Source organism: Macaca thibetana, chromosome 14 (genome assembly GCF_024542745.1).
Source record: "Macaca thibetana thibetana isolate TM-01 chromosome 14, ASM2454274v1, whole genome shotgun sequence".
NCBI lineage: Eukaryota > Metazoa > Chordata > Mammalia > Primates > Cercopithecidae > Macaca > Macaca thibetana.
Window position 1 is genome coordinate 39,806,995 of NC_065591.1, and position 12,613 is coordinate 39,819,607.

Sequence of the window (12,613 nt, forward strand, 5' to 3'; positions counted from 1 at the left end):
ATTGGAGATTTTGTCCCATTTCTATTACTTACTGCTGTGTGACATTGAGTTTCAACAGGTTTTATGCTGCTGCAAACCTTAGATTCTCTAAATATAAATTAGAAATAAAACTCCTAGAAAAATTACATAAAGTAATATATCTTAAAAACTTACCACAGTGTTTAGAGCTTGTAATGAAGAATCAACAAAATGTAGATGTCAGTGGTGATGGAATACCGATTGTGGTTGTTTTGATGTTTTTCTTGTTAGATTTCCCTAGACTTCTACAAATTTATTATAGTCATTTGGCTTCCTGTAGAACTTACAATAAGAAGGAACCAATTTGACTTACAATATTACTTACAGATTTTATATGTCTGGCACTCAATACATCACTAAAGCAAATAAAATGCAACACAAATCTGATTCATAGAATAGTTTTACAAAAATTGTATAAGCTCAAAATTTAATTCTATGTGTGTATTTTAAAATCCATTATTTATTTTTCTTACCTACCATTGCAATAATCCTTGCATCAATAAAACAAATACGGAATGGATAAATTTTGAATGAAATGGCACAGTGTATGGGGATTAAGAGGTACAAGAGAGGGTGATTTGATTTAAATAAGGGGTCAGAGAAAGTCTCACTGATGGGGTGACAATTGAGTACAGACATAAATAAAAGGAGGAAAAACCTTCTGGTAGGAGGAACTGCAAGGGCAAAGGCTCCAAGGAAAAGCAACTTGAAGCAATCAACAAATATCAAGAAGGCCAATGTTACTTAAGCCCCATGAGCCAAATAGAGTGATGGGATGCCAGGTGATGAGTTTAAACTTCAGAATTAGAATACATAAGAGCAAATAAATTACATGCTTTTGTTTTTAATTTTTCTTTAGTTATTATACCTCTATTAAATATTTAGGTTATTATCTTAATTCAGAAATATATTACTTCAGAAGAGTACTTTTTGATGTTGAAATTAAAGTCATTTTTAGGATATTTTTTATGCTTAACATTCACAAAATAGCAACTTTTCTACTGAATTCCAACCTAGCTGTACTTTCTTATCTTCCTTGTAAATGCAGAAGGGCCTGAGTCCAACACTGTGATTTAGTTAACAAATGGTCTGAGTTCAGGTTTTTTGCTATCTTCTGCATTAGCTAGTACACTGCCAATGACCATTTTTTAATTTCAATAGGTTTTTGGGAAAGAAGTGGTGTTTGGAAATAAGGATAAGTTATTTAGTAATGATTGCTGAGATTTTGGTGGACCCATCACCTGATCCGTGTACACTATACCCAACGTGTACTCTTTTATCCTTCACCCCCACTTCACCCTTCCTCCTGAGTACACAAACTCAATTGTGTCATTCTTATACCTTTGCATCCTCATAGCTTAGCTCCCACTTGTGAGAAGACACAATGTTTGTTCATTCGGTTGTCATTCCTGAGTTAATTTATTTTTTTAAATTTCAATTTTATAAAATTTATTTATAACTAATTTATTTAGAATAACGGTCTCCAACTCCATCCAGTTTGCTGCAAATGACATTATTTCATTCCTTTTTATGGTTGAGTAGTATTCTGTGGTATATTCACATACCATATCTTTTTTTAATTATTATTATTATACTTTAAGTTCTAGAATACATGTGCATAATGTGCAGGTTTGTTACATATGTATACTTGTGCCATGTTGGTGTGCTGCACCCATCAACTCGTCAGCACCCATCAACTCGTCATTTACATCAGGTATAACTCCCAATGCAATCCTTCCCCCCTCCCCCATCCCCGTGATAGGCCCCGGTGTGTGATGTTCCCTTTCCCAAGTCCAAGTGATCTCATTGTTCAGTTCCCACCTATGAGTGAGAACATGCGGTGTTTGGTTTTCTGTTCTTGCGATAGTTTGCTGAGAATGATGGTTTCCAGCTGCATCCATGTCCCTACAAAGGACACAAACTCATCCTTTTTTATGGCTGCATAGTATTCCATGGTGTATATGTGCCACATTTTCTTAATCCAGTCTGTCACTGATGGACATTTGGGTTGATTCCAAGTCTTTGCTATTGTGAATAGTGCCGCAATAAACATACGTGTGCATCACATACCGTATTTTCTTTATCCACTCATTGATTGATGGGCATTTAGGCTGGTTCTATATTTTTGCAATTGTGAATTGTGTTGCTATAAACATGTGTGTAAATGTCTTTTTCATATAATGATTTCTTTTCCTCTGGGTAGATATCCAGTAGTAAGATTGCTGCATCAAATGGTAGATCTATTTTTAGTTCTTTAAGGAATCTCCATACTGTTTTCCTTAGTGGTTGTACTAGTTTACATTCTCACCAGCAATGTAAAAGTGTTCCCTTTCACTACATCCATGCCAACATCTATTATTTTTTGATTTTTTAATTATGGACTTTTTTTTGCAGGAGTAAGGTGGTATCACATTATGGCTGTGATTTGCATTTCTCTGATAATTAGTCATATTGACTATTGTTTGTATGTTTTTGTTCATTTGTATATATTATTTTGAGAATTGTCTATTCGTGTCCTTAGCCCACTTTTTGATGGAATTATTTGTTTTTTTCTTGCTGACTGATTTGAGTTCCTTGTAGATTTTGGATATTAGTCCTTTGTTGGATACATGGTTTGCAAAGATTTTCTCCCACTCTATGGGTTGTCTGTTTACTCTGCTGATTATTTCTTTTGCTGTGCAAAAGCTTTTTAGTTAAGTTCCATCTATTTATCTTTGTTTTTTGTTGTATTTGCTTTCCGGTTCTTGGTCACGAAGTCTTTGGCTAAACCAATATCTAAATGGTTTTTTTCTTATGTTATCTTCTAGAATTTTTATGATTTCAGGTCTTCGATTTAAGTCTTTGATCCATCTTGAGTTGATTTTTGTATAAAGTGAGAGATGAGGATACAGTTTCATTCTTCTACATGTGACTTGCCAATTATCCCAGAACCACTTGTTTAATAGGGTATCCTGTCCCCACTTTCTGTTTTTGTTTGCTTTCTTGAAGATCAGTTGCCTGTAAGTACTTGGCTTTATTTCAGGATTCTCTATTCTGTCCCATTGGTTTATGTGCTTATTTTTATATCATACCATGCTGTGTTGGTGACTATGGCCTTATAGTATAGTTTGAAGTCAGGTAACGTGATGCTCCTAGATTTGTTATTTTCAGTTAGTCTTGCTTTGGCTACACAGGCTCTTTTGTGGTTCCATATGAATTTTAGGATCGTTTTTTTCTAGTTCTCTGAAGAATAATGGTACTTTTATGGAAATTGCATTGAATTTGTAGATCACTTTTAGCAGTATGATCATTTTCACAATATTGATTCTACCCACCCATTGGCGTGGGATGTGTTTCCGTTTGTTTGTGTCTTCTATAATTTCTTTAAGCAGTGTTTTGTAGTTTTCCTTCTAATGGTCTTTCACCTCCTTAGTTACATATATTCCCAAGTATTTTTTTTTTTTTTTGCAAATATTGCAAAGGAGTTATTGATTTAGTTCTCAGCTTCGTCACTGTTGGTGTAGAGCAATGTTACAGATTTGTGTACATTGATTTTGTATCCTGTATAAAGTATCCTGAAACTTTACTTATTATTCCTACTATAATCAGTGAGAAAGTGAAACTGTTGCTTCAATATTTCATCTCTGCACTTGGTGGAAGCAAACTTCTAGCTTCTGAAGTTTACTTCCTTCTCTAATCCCTTTTTCACAATAAAGTTTATGAGTAGTACTCACTACTCCCATTCAAGAAAACAATGCAGACACTCCTGTAACACACAAAGTAGAGCATCATGTCCAAATCTCTTTATATTTTAAGGAGAAATAAAATCACAATACCTAAAATCTGACAATGGCAAAGAAATAATAGAATCACACTTCAAATATGATGCTGCCTGGGTCACATGATAGCCATTTGGTACTTCAGATAATAATATTATAATAATAATTAGTATTATCTACCTTCAGTTACTGCCTTGGACAGCTTTTATGCTCAGAATGAAAGAAGAAATAAGCCATTAAGTTGCCATGTTGGGGATCCCCAAGATCAACTCCAGATTTGATGATTCACTAGGGGCCCTACAGGATTCATCATATCGTCGTATTCATGGTTGATTTATTATAGTGAAAGAATACAAAGCAAAATCAGGAAAAGAAAAAGTGCAAGGCAACCAAGCATAATTTTACAAGTCGTAAGAGTTCTCCTTCAGTGTTGTCACACAGGATGCACTACTCACTTAATTCCTCCAGCAATGAGTTATGAAAACACAAGATTTTGTGTCTTCTGTAATTTCTTTCAACAGTGTTTTGTAGTTTTTCTTCTAACAGTCTTTCATCTCCTTGTTTAGGTATATTCCCAAGTATTTTATTTTTGAGTTGTCTTGTCTACCAATGAAGCTCATTCGAGACTCAGTGCTCAGGGTTTATATTGGGGACCGCTTACAGTTAACCCTCTACTTAGCGGATAGCAAAATTCCAGACTAAAGGAAAGCAGATATTCAGCAAAAGCCATATTGATTTGCATAAACTTTTTAGGCAGAGTTAGCCACTCTGATCTGTAAGGACACTGGGAACTCTCCTGAAATTTAAGTTTCCAGATGCCAGTCAATGACCAGCCTTTAAAGCAGGCGTAAGGTTAACTGTTGTGCTAATTCTTATGTGTGGTTGTCAATCTGAAAATCTGATGACAACCTGGCAAGATAATTAAAAGTTAGGACACGAGTGGGGAGAAAAGCAACTGTACTATAACACTGGCTGAAAAACTGCCAGTTTTGCCAGGTGATATAACTTCTTTAATAAGTAGCTCTAAGTACTTAGCTTTTGGCTTCTTCGGAGCACATTTGGATAACTAGAGAGAGTTCATATAAAGGGAGAATCAGTACATTCTTCAACCTAAGAGAGTAATACTTATAGAAGTAGCACAGGGCAGTGGCTCTTAAATGTTAGAATACTTAGGTTTGGATAAAGAGTATTATATAAATGCAAAGTCCTGAGCTCTAGCCCCAGAAATACATTTTGGTAACTTCAGGATGTGTCCTAAGGATGTGTATTGTTTTTTGTAACTCTTATCTCACGTTAGTCTGATTCGGTATGTCGCTAACTCAACACTGGCTTCCTCATTAGGAGTACTGACTCTACTTTCATGTGGTCTTAGGTAAATCACTGAAACTCTTGAATTGAACATGTTCATAATCTTGTTAACCTGTATAATTATTTAAAAGTAACAACTAAGTATGCTTGTTTCAATCTTTGTATCATTCTTTTTACGATGTTGTGACTCCCTTCTGTTTGATGTTATATTCCGTATCAATCACTTTATGTTCACCTTCAAGTAGTGATTCTCTTGAGTATTTGCGGTGATTTGGAGGGGACAAATAAAACTCCAGCACTCATGAATTCTTAAAATGCCAGATATTTTCTGAGAGGCTTGCTGAAGGTCACAAGGCTAATACTTCCGAAAAGTGGCAGCGCCACGGCCTGAGCTTAAGGCCTTGTTATTCTAGTTTCAGAGTGATGCCTACCTCACTGTTATGATAGAGAAGTATTGAAGCTAGTGAGAAAGTGAGATGTTAATTAAATTATTCAACCAATATTTGTTGAACTAATTTGTGTCAGACCGCCGTGGAAACGGCAGTAAATAAAACAAAGCTCCTGATCTTACGGAGCACAATACATTTTAGAGATGAGAGTGTTTGTAAATAAATAAACAACTATTCATATGTATCTCTGTGTGTGTATACATATGTATTTAATGCCAGGTAGGTATTACTATAAAGACAAATAAAGCAAGTTAAGTGTATAAGTTAAATGTATAACAAATGGAGGTCGTGGGGCGCGGGAGTTAGTGGTGCTCTTTTGGATAGAGCTATTCTCTCAAAATATAAAGTGTTACCTGAGTATAGAGTAGAAAGAGTGAGATAAACAAACATTCAGAGTAAGAAGTTTTAAGAAAGATAGAATATTAAAAGCAAAGGTCCTAAGGCAGAGATTTCCAAGCAAATTCAAGACACAGAAGGGAGGCCAGTATAAGCAGAAGGAGCCATAAAAAGAATGGAATCAGGTGAGGCCCCAGAAAGGTGGGCAGGTCTAGGAGGGCCTAGCAGGCCAAGGCAAAAATCTTTTGTGTTAAAACATGTAATCAATTTCAATTAAATTCTCAGTGAGATGGGAAGCCATTGGAAGTTTTAACAAGAAGAGTATCATGACCCGAGTTGGAATTTAAAAGTCATTATGGGTACTGGCCCATAAATACTTTGAAAAGTCAGGATTGTAAGTGCAGCTATAACATGGAAGGCTACTTGAGCATTTCAAGAAGTGTAAAGCTTTTTATTTTACAAGATTGGCAGGATTTCTAAATTCTAAACATTCAAATGAAATTTCATTTTTAAAAATGTTCATTCACATGAGAAAGAAGTCTATTTACACGTGTTCCTTTAAAAAAGGGTGCAGGGATAGACAAAGATTTCAAAGGCTTTATAACCTCAAAGCAGTAATAAAAAAATTTAAAAGAAAAGCTAATGCTTTAATTTCCCAAATAAGAAAATAAAATATCAGTTCAAAATGCGTGAATGAGAGTTGAATTTTTTCTACCATAAAATATAAATTGTAGCTATTTAGATTATGGCTTTATTAATATTTTAAATATCCCAGTTATTTTTGTATAGAAGTCTTCATAAGAATCTAGAATCTAGGAAAGTCAAGAGATGATCTGAAATGTGTATTTTTATATTGGTATATAAACATCAAATTGAACCTGAAACTTCAGAACAGTGCTCACACGCTTACTTAGTTAAAAAAAAAAAATTTCTTCTTATTGCAATTATGGACTAAGATCTGTCTCATCACAATTTATATCCCTTAGTTATGAAAAATAAATATATAAATTATCATTTTCTCTCCACTATCACTCACTAACATAAGTAGGAAAAAAAGTTGTAGAACAGAGTAAAATTGTATAATTCTTAAAATACAAGTAATCAAAATTATAGTTTGTATTAGACTTTGTTATTTACAACACAGACAGAAATAAGTGTGTATAAATAATTATTCTGCAATCAAACAAATAAATGAAGATTCATTTGATGCCATAGGTGTAGGGATTTTACAAGGACTATCACAATATCTTCGATTCATTCACCTTATGTAATATAAGTACAATATTATATATGAGTTATATAATATTATTATATAGTATACAATATTATATACTCATATATGAGTACATACATAATTATATGGTAAATTTTTTTGCAAATAATTAAAAGTAGGAGTTATGAACATTTACAGAATATTCTTAATGCATGAAAGCTTGTATATTATACATGTATTCATAGATGTCTTTTACACATATGTAAATGTGACCTTTTTCTATAAGGACACATAAAATATGTGCATTTATGCATAAACACTGAATGATTAATAGTCATAGGTGGATGAATATTACATTCTTGTGAAAAATTTCACATTTATAATTATGTTTCCATTCATGTGTGTATGCATGTATACATACATGTTACATAACCACATATATAACAATGGCTAATATTTATTGAAGATTTACTATGATCCAAGTGTTCTATTCAAATTATCTTCTTTAATATTCAAGTAGATACCTGCTATAATTATTAAATAAGCATTTTATTATTCTCAATTTTAAAATTACCAAACTGAGGCACATAATGGATAAATAAGGTGTTTAAGGTTGTGTAGTTAATGAGCAGTTGAACTGAAAATCCCCAAGAAGTCTGATTCCAATGCCTTTGTCTATAATCATTATGTTTTACCACTTCTGGTGTGTATATGTACCTCCTACATGTTTGGATCTAAGTATGCATATAAATCACTATTGGATAAGCTGACTTGAGGAACCTTGCTGAGGAGTTTATTTCAAGATGGCAAACAGAGACCCATGCTCAGGAAGATTTCCAAGGCCCTCTGATAGAAGCTACTACCACACCTAGCATCCTTTTGTCCAAAGAATGTAATTAAGACAACTTTAAAGCGAGAGTATTAGTAAGCTACATCATTTATGCATACTTAGGGAACAACTGGAGATGTTATATTATATGGAATAGAGATAAATAACAACTTAGTTGGTTACCTAGTTGTAATGAACATTATATAACACACACTAGACCTCAGGTTAAAGCTAAGAGACCTTGGTGGGTTACACCATGAAAGAGTCAGTGTTGTGTTCTTAAAATTATTGAAATACCTCCGGTAGAATTCAGCTGTGAATCCATCTGGTCCTGTACTTTTTTTCATTGGTAGGCTATTAATTATTGCCTCAATTCAGAGCCTGCTATTGGTCTATTCAGGGATTCAGCTTCTTCCTGGTTTAGTATTGGGAAAGTGTAAGTGTCCAGGAAATTATCCATTTCTTCTAGATTTTCTAGTTTGTTTGCATAGAGGTGTTTATAGTATTCTCTGATGGTAGTTTGTATTTCTGTGGGGTCGGTGGTGATATCCCCTTTATCATTTTTTATTGCATCTATTTGATTCTTCTCTCTTTTCTTCTTCATTAGTCTTGCTAGCAGTCTATCAATTTTATTGATCTTTTCAAAAAACCAACTCCTGCATTCATTGATTTTTTGGAGGGTTTTTTGTGTCTCTATCTCCTTCAGTTCTGCTCTGATCTTAGTTATTTCTTGCCTTCTGCTAGCTTTTGAATCGGTTTGCTCTTGCTTCTCTAGTTCTTTCAATTGTGATGTTAGAGTGTCAATTTTAGATCTTTCCAGCTTTCTCTTGTGGGTATTTAGTGCTATAAATTTCCCTCTACACACTGCTTTAAATGTGTCCCAGAGATTCTGGTATGTTGTATCTTTGTTCTCATTGGTTTCAAAGAACATCTTTATTTCTGCCTTCATTTCGTTGTGTACCTAGTAGTCATTCAGGAGCAGGTTATTCAGTTTCCATGTAGTTGAGCGGTTTTGACTGAGTTTCTTAGTCCTGAGTTCTAGTTTGATTGCACTGTGGTCTGAGAGACAGTTTGTTATAATTTCTGTTCTTGTACATTTGCTGAGGCGTGCTTTACTTCCAATTATGTGGTCAATTTTGGAATAAGTGTGAGCCAAAAGAACAAAGCTGGAAGCATCACGCTACCTGACTTCAAACTGTACTACAAGGCTACAGTAACCAAAACAGCATGGTACTGGTACCAAAACAGAGATATAGATTAACGGAACAGAACAGAGTCCTCAGAAATAATACCACCCATCTACAGTCATCTGGTCTTTGATAAACCTGAGAAAACAAGAAATGGGGAAAGGATTCCCTATTTAATAAATGGTGCTGGGATAATTGGCTAGCCATAAGTAGAAAGCTGAAACTGGATCCTTTCCTTACTCCTTATACGAAAATTAATTCAAGATGGATTAGAGACTTAAATGTTAGACCTAATGCCATAAAAACCCTAGAAGAAAACCTAGGTAATGCCATTCAGGACATAGGCATGGGCAAGGACTTCATGTCTGAAACACCAAAAGCAATGGCAGCAAAAGCCAAAATTGACAAATGGGATCTCATTAAACTAAAGAGCTTCTGCACAGCAAAAGAAACTACCATCAGAGTGAACAGGCAACCTACAGAATGGGAGAAAATTTCTGCAATCTATTCATCAGACAAAGGGCTAATATCCAGAACCTACAAAGAACTCCAACAAATTTACAAGAAAAAAACAAACAACCCCATCAAAAAGTGGGCAAAGGATATGAACAGACATTTCTCAAAAGAGGACATTCATACAGCCAACAGACACATGAAAAAATGCTCATCATCACTGGCCATCAGAGAAATGCAAATCAAAACCACAATGAGATACCATCTCACACCAGTTAGAATGGCAATCATTAAAAAGTCAGGAAACAACAGGTGCTGGAGAGGATGTGGAGAAATAGGAACACTTTTACACTGTTGGTGGGATTGTAAACTAGTTCAACCATTATGGAAAACAGTATGGCGATTCCTCAAGGATCTAGAACTAGAAGTACCATACGATGCAGCCATCCCATTACTGGGGATATACCCAAAGGATTATAAATCATGCTGCTATAAAGACACATGAACACGTATGTTTATTGCGGCACTATTCACAATAGCAAAGACTTGGAATCAACCCAAATGTCCACCAGTGACAGACTGGATGAAGAAAATGTGGCACATATACACCATGGAATACTATGGAGCCATAAAAAAGGATGAGTTCGTGTCCTTTGTAGGGACATGGATGCAGCTGGAAACCATCATTCTCAGCAAACTATCGCAAGAACAGAAAACCAAACACCGCATGTTCTCACTCATAGGTGGGAACTGAACAATGAGATCACTTGGACTTGGGAAAGGGAATATCACACACCAGGGCCTATCACGGGGAGGGGGGAGGGGGGAGGGATTGCACTGGGAGTTATACCTGATGTAAATGACGAGTTGATGGGTGCTGACGAGTTGATGGGTGCAGCACACCAACATGGCACAAGTATACATATGTAACAAACCTGCACATTATGCACATGTACCCTAGAACTTAAAGTATAATTAAAAAAAAAATTATTGAAATACACTGGATTACCATTAACTGAAATTTCAAATAAAACACACAAATAGGCAAAATTTTAATGCATTGCTGGTTTTATATAAACAAAGTACTGTGTTTACTATAAACAGACATTGGTTTCAAATGTATCATCATTTAAAAAAATTAGATCATATCCAAAAATATCTGAGGTTAATTCCTATCAGAAGAACATTCCCTTTATTGTTATTGGAGGCAAATGAAATATTTTACTTTCCTTAACATTGTATCTAAGTTATTATCTCTATAATAATACACATTATTATTTTTTTTTAAATTTATTTATTATTATTATACTTTAAGTTGTAGGGTACATGTGCATAACGTGCAGGTTTGTTATATATGTATACTTGTGCCATGTTGCTGTGCTGCACCCATCAACTCGTCATTTACATCAGGTATAACTCCCAATGCAATCCCTCCCCCCTCCCCCCTCCCCATGATAGGCCCCTGTGTGTGATGTTCCCCTTCCTGAGTCCGAGTGATCTCATTGTTCAGTTCCCACCTATGAGTGAGAACATGCGGTGTTTGGTTTTCTGTTCTTGTGATAGTTTGCTAAGAATGATGGATTCCAGCTGCATCCAAGTCCCTACAAAGGACTCAAACTCATCCTTTTTTATGGCTGCATAGTATTCTATGGTGTATATGTGCCACATTTTCTTAATCCAATCTGTCACTGATGGACATTTGGGTTGATTCAAAACACAATGAGATACCATCTCACACCAGTTAGAATGGCAATCATTAAAAAGTCAGGAAACAACAGGTGCTGGAGAGGATGTGGAGAAATAGGAACACTTTTACACTGTTGGTGGGATTGTAAACTAGTTCACCCATTATGGAAAACAGTATGGCAATTCCTCAAGGATCTCGAACTAGATGTACCATATGACCCAGCCATCCCATTACTGGGTATATACCCAAAGGATTATAAATTATGCTGCTATAAAGACACATGCACACGTATGTTTATTGCAGCACTATTCATAATACACATTTTTAGTAATGTCAGATATGTAAGTCATTTGACATATTTCCTTCATTTGCATCCAACTAAAAAAATACTTTTGTTACTGTCAGGATAATGTATAAAATTTCTCTAGGCTATGTGTGTTTACTAACGATTAAAGGAAATCTCTCTTTGAGCATCTAATAAATAGCTCCAAATGTAACTCCCCAACTGTAAGCACATGTTAGGCAGATGTGGGTATCTGAATCAAATGGCAGCTTTGGTAGCTGGGGAAATCCTGCACTGATGTATGAGACAACGGTAAGTACACTGGGGCTTCAAACACCAATAGGGAGTTATCTAGTGCTTTTTAGAATAATTGTTTATTTAATTTTGGCAGTAGTTTAAACAGAAGTAAAAATCTCAGTAAACAAACAGCATATTTGACACCAGTGTGTACATGTTGATAGATTACATTATAAGGCTAATATGTGCATATGGATATATGTATACATACCTGACAGGGATGTAGAGATACATGCACACACATTTGACTAGTATATGTGCCAACACATGTGAATGTACACAAATGCCATAAGTCACAAATGAATGTAGAAACAGCTACATGCCTATAAGAATGTACACAATGGGACTATACTGAGAAATATACACTCTCAAAAGAAGGCATATGTTAGTATAAATATATATTAAACAGGACTAATATGTTACAGCTAATCAATGAAATGTCAAAGAATAAAAAAAAAGCATTCTAGAGTATGTGAAATTTATTTGGGAACTCAAACACCGAAAAGCCTTGAAAATTTTCTCCCCCAAAAAAGTAATAATCAAAGCGGAATGACAGGCAGTGAGCATAATACTGTGATGTAAAAATATCTGTCCTAAGTCTTCATTCAAAGGAATACTCTGTCTTTCCGAAAGAAGAGTTAGCAGATTTCTACCATTATTCAGATTTCCCAAAACTGCAATAAATTATTTGTCTCCTTATTCTGTGCATTCAAGTTTATCTAAAAATGCAAAATGAACTTCTCAATTTACCATCAGAAGACCAAATTTTGAGAAGATAATTTTTTTCAAAGTTTC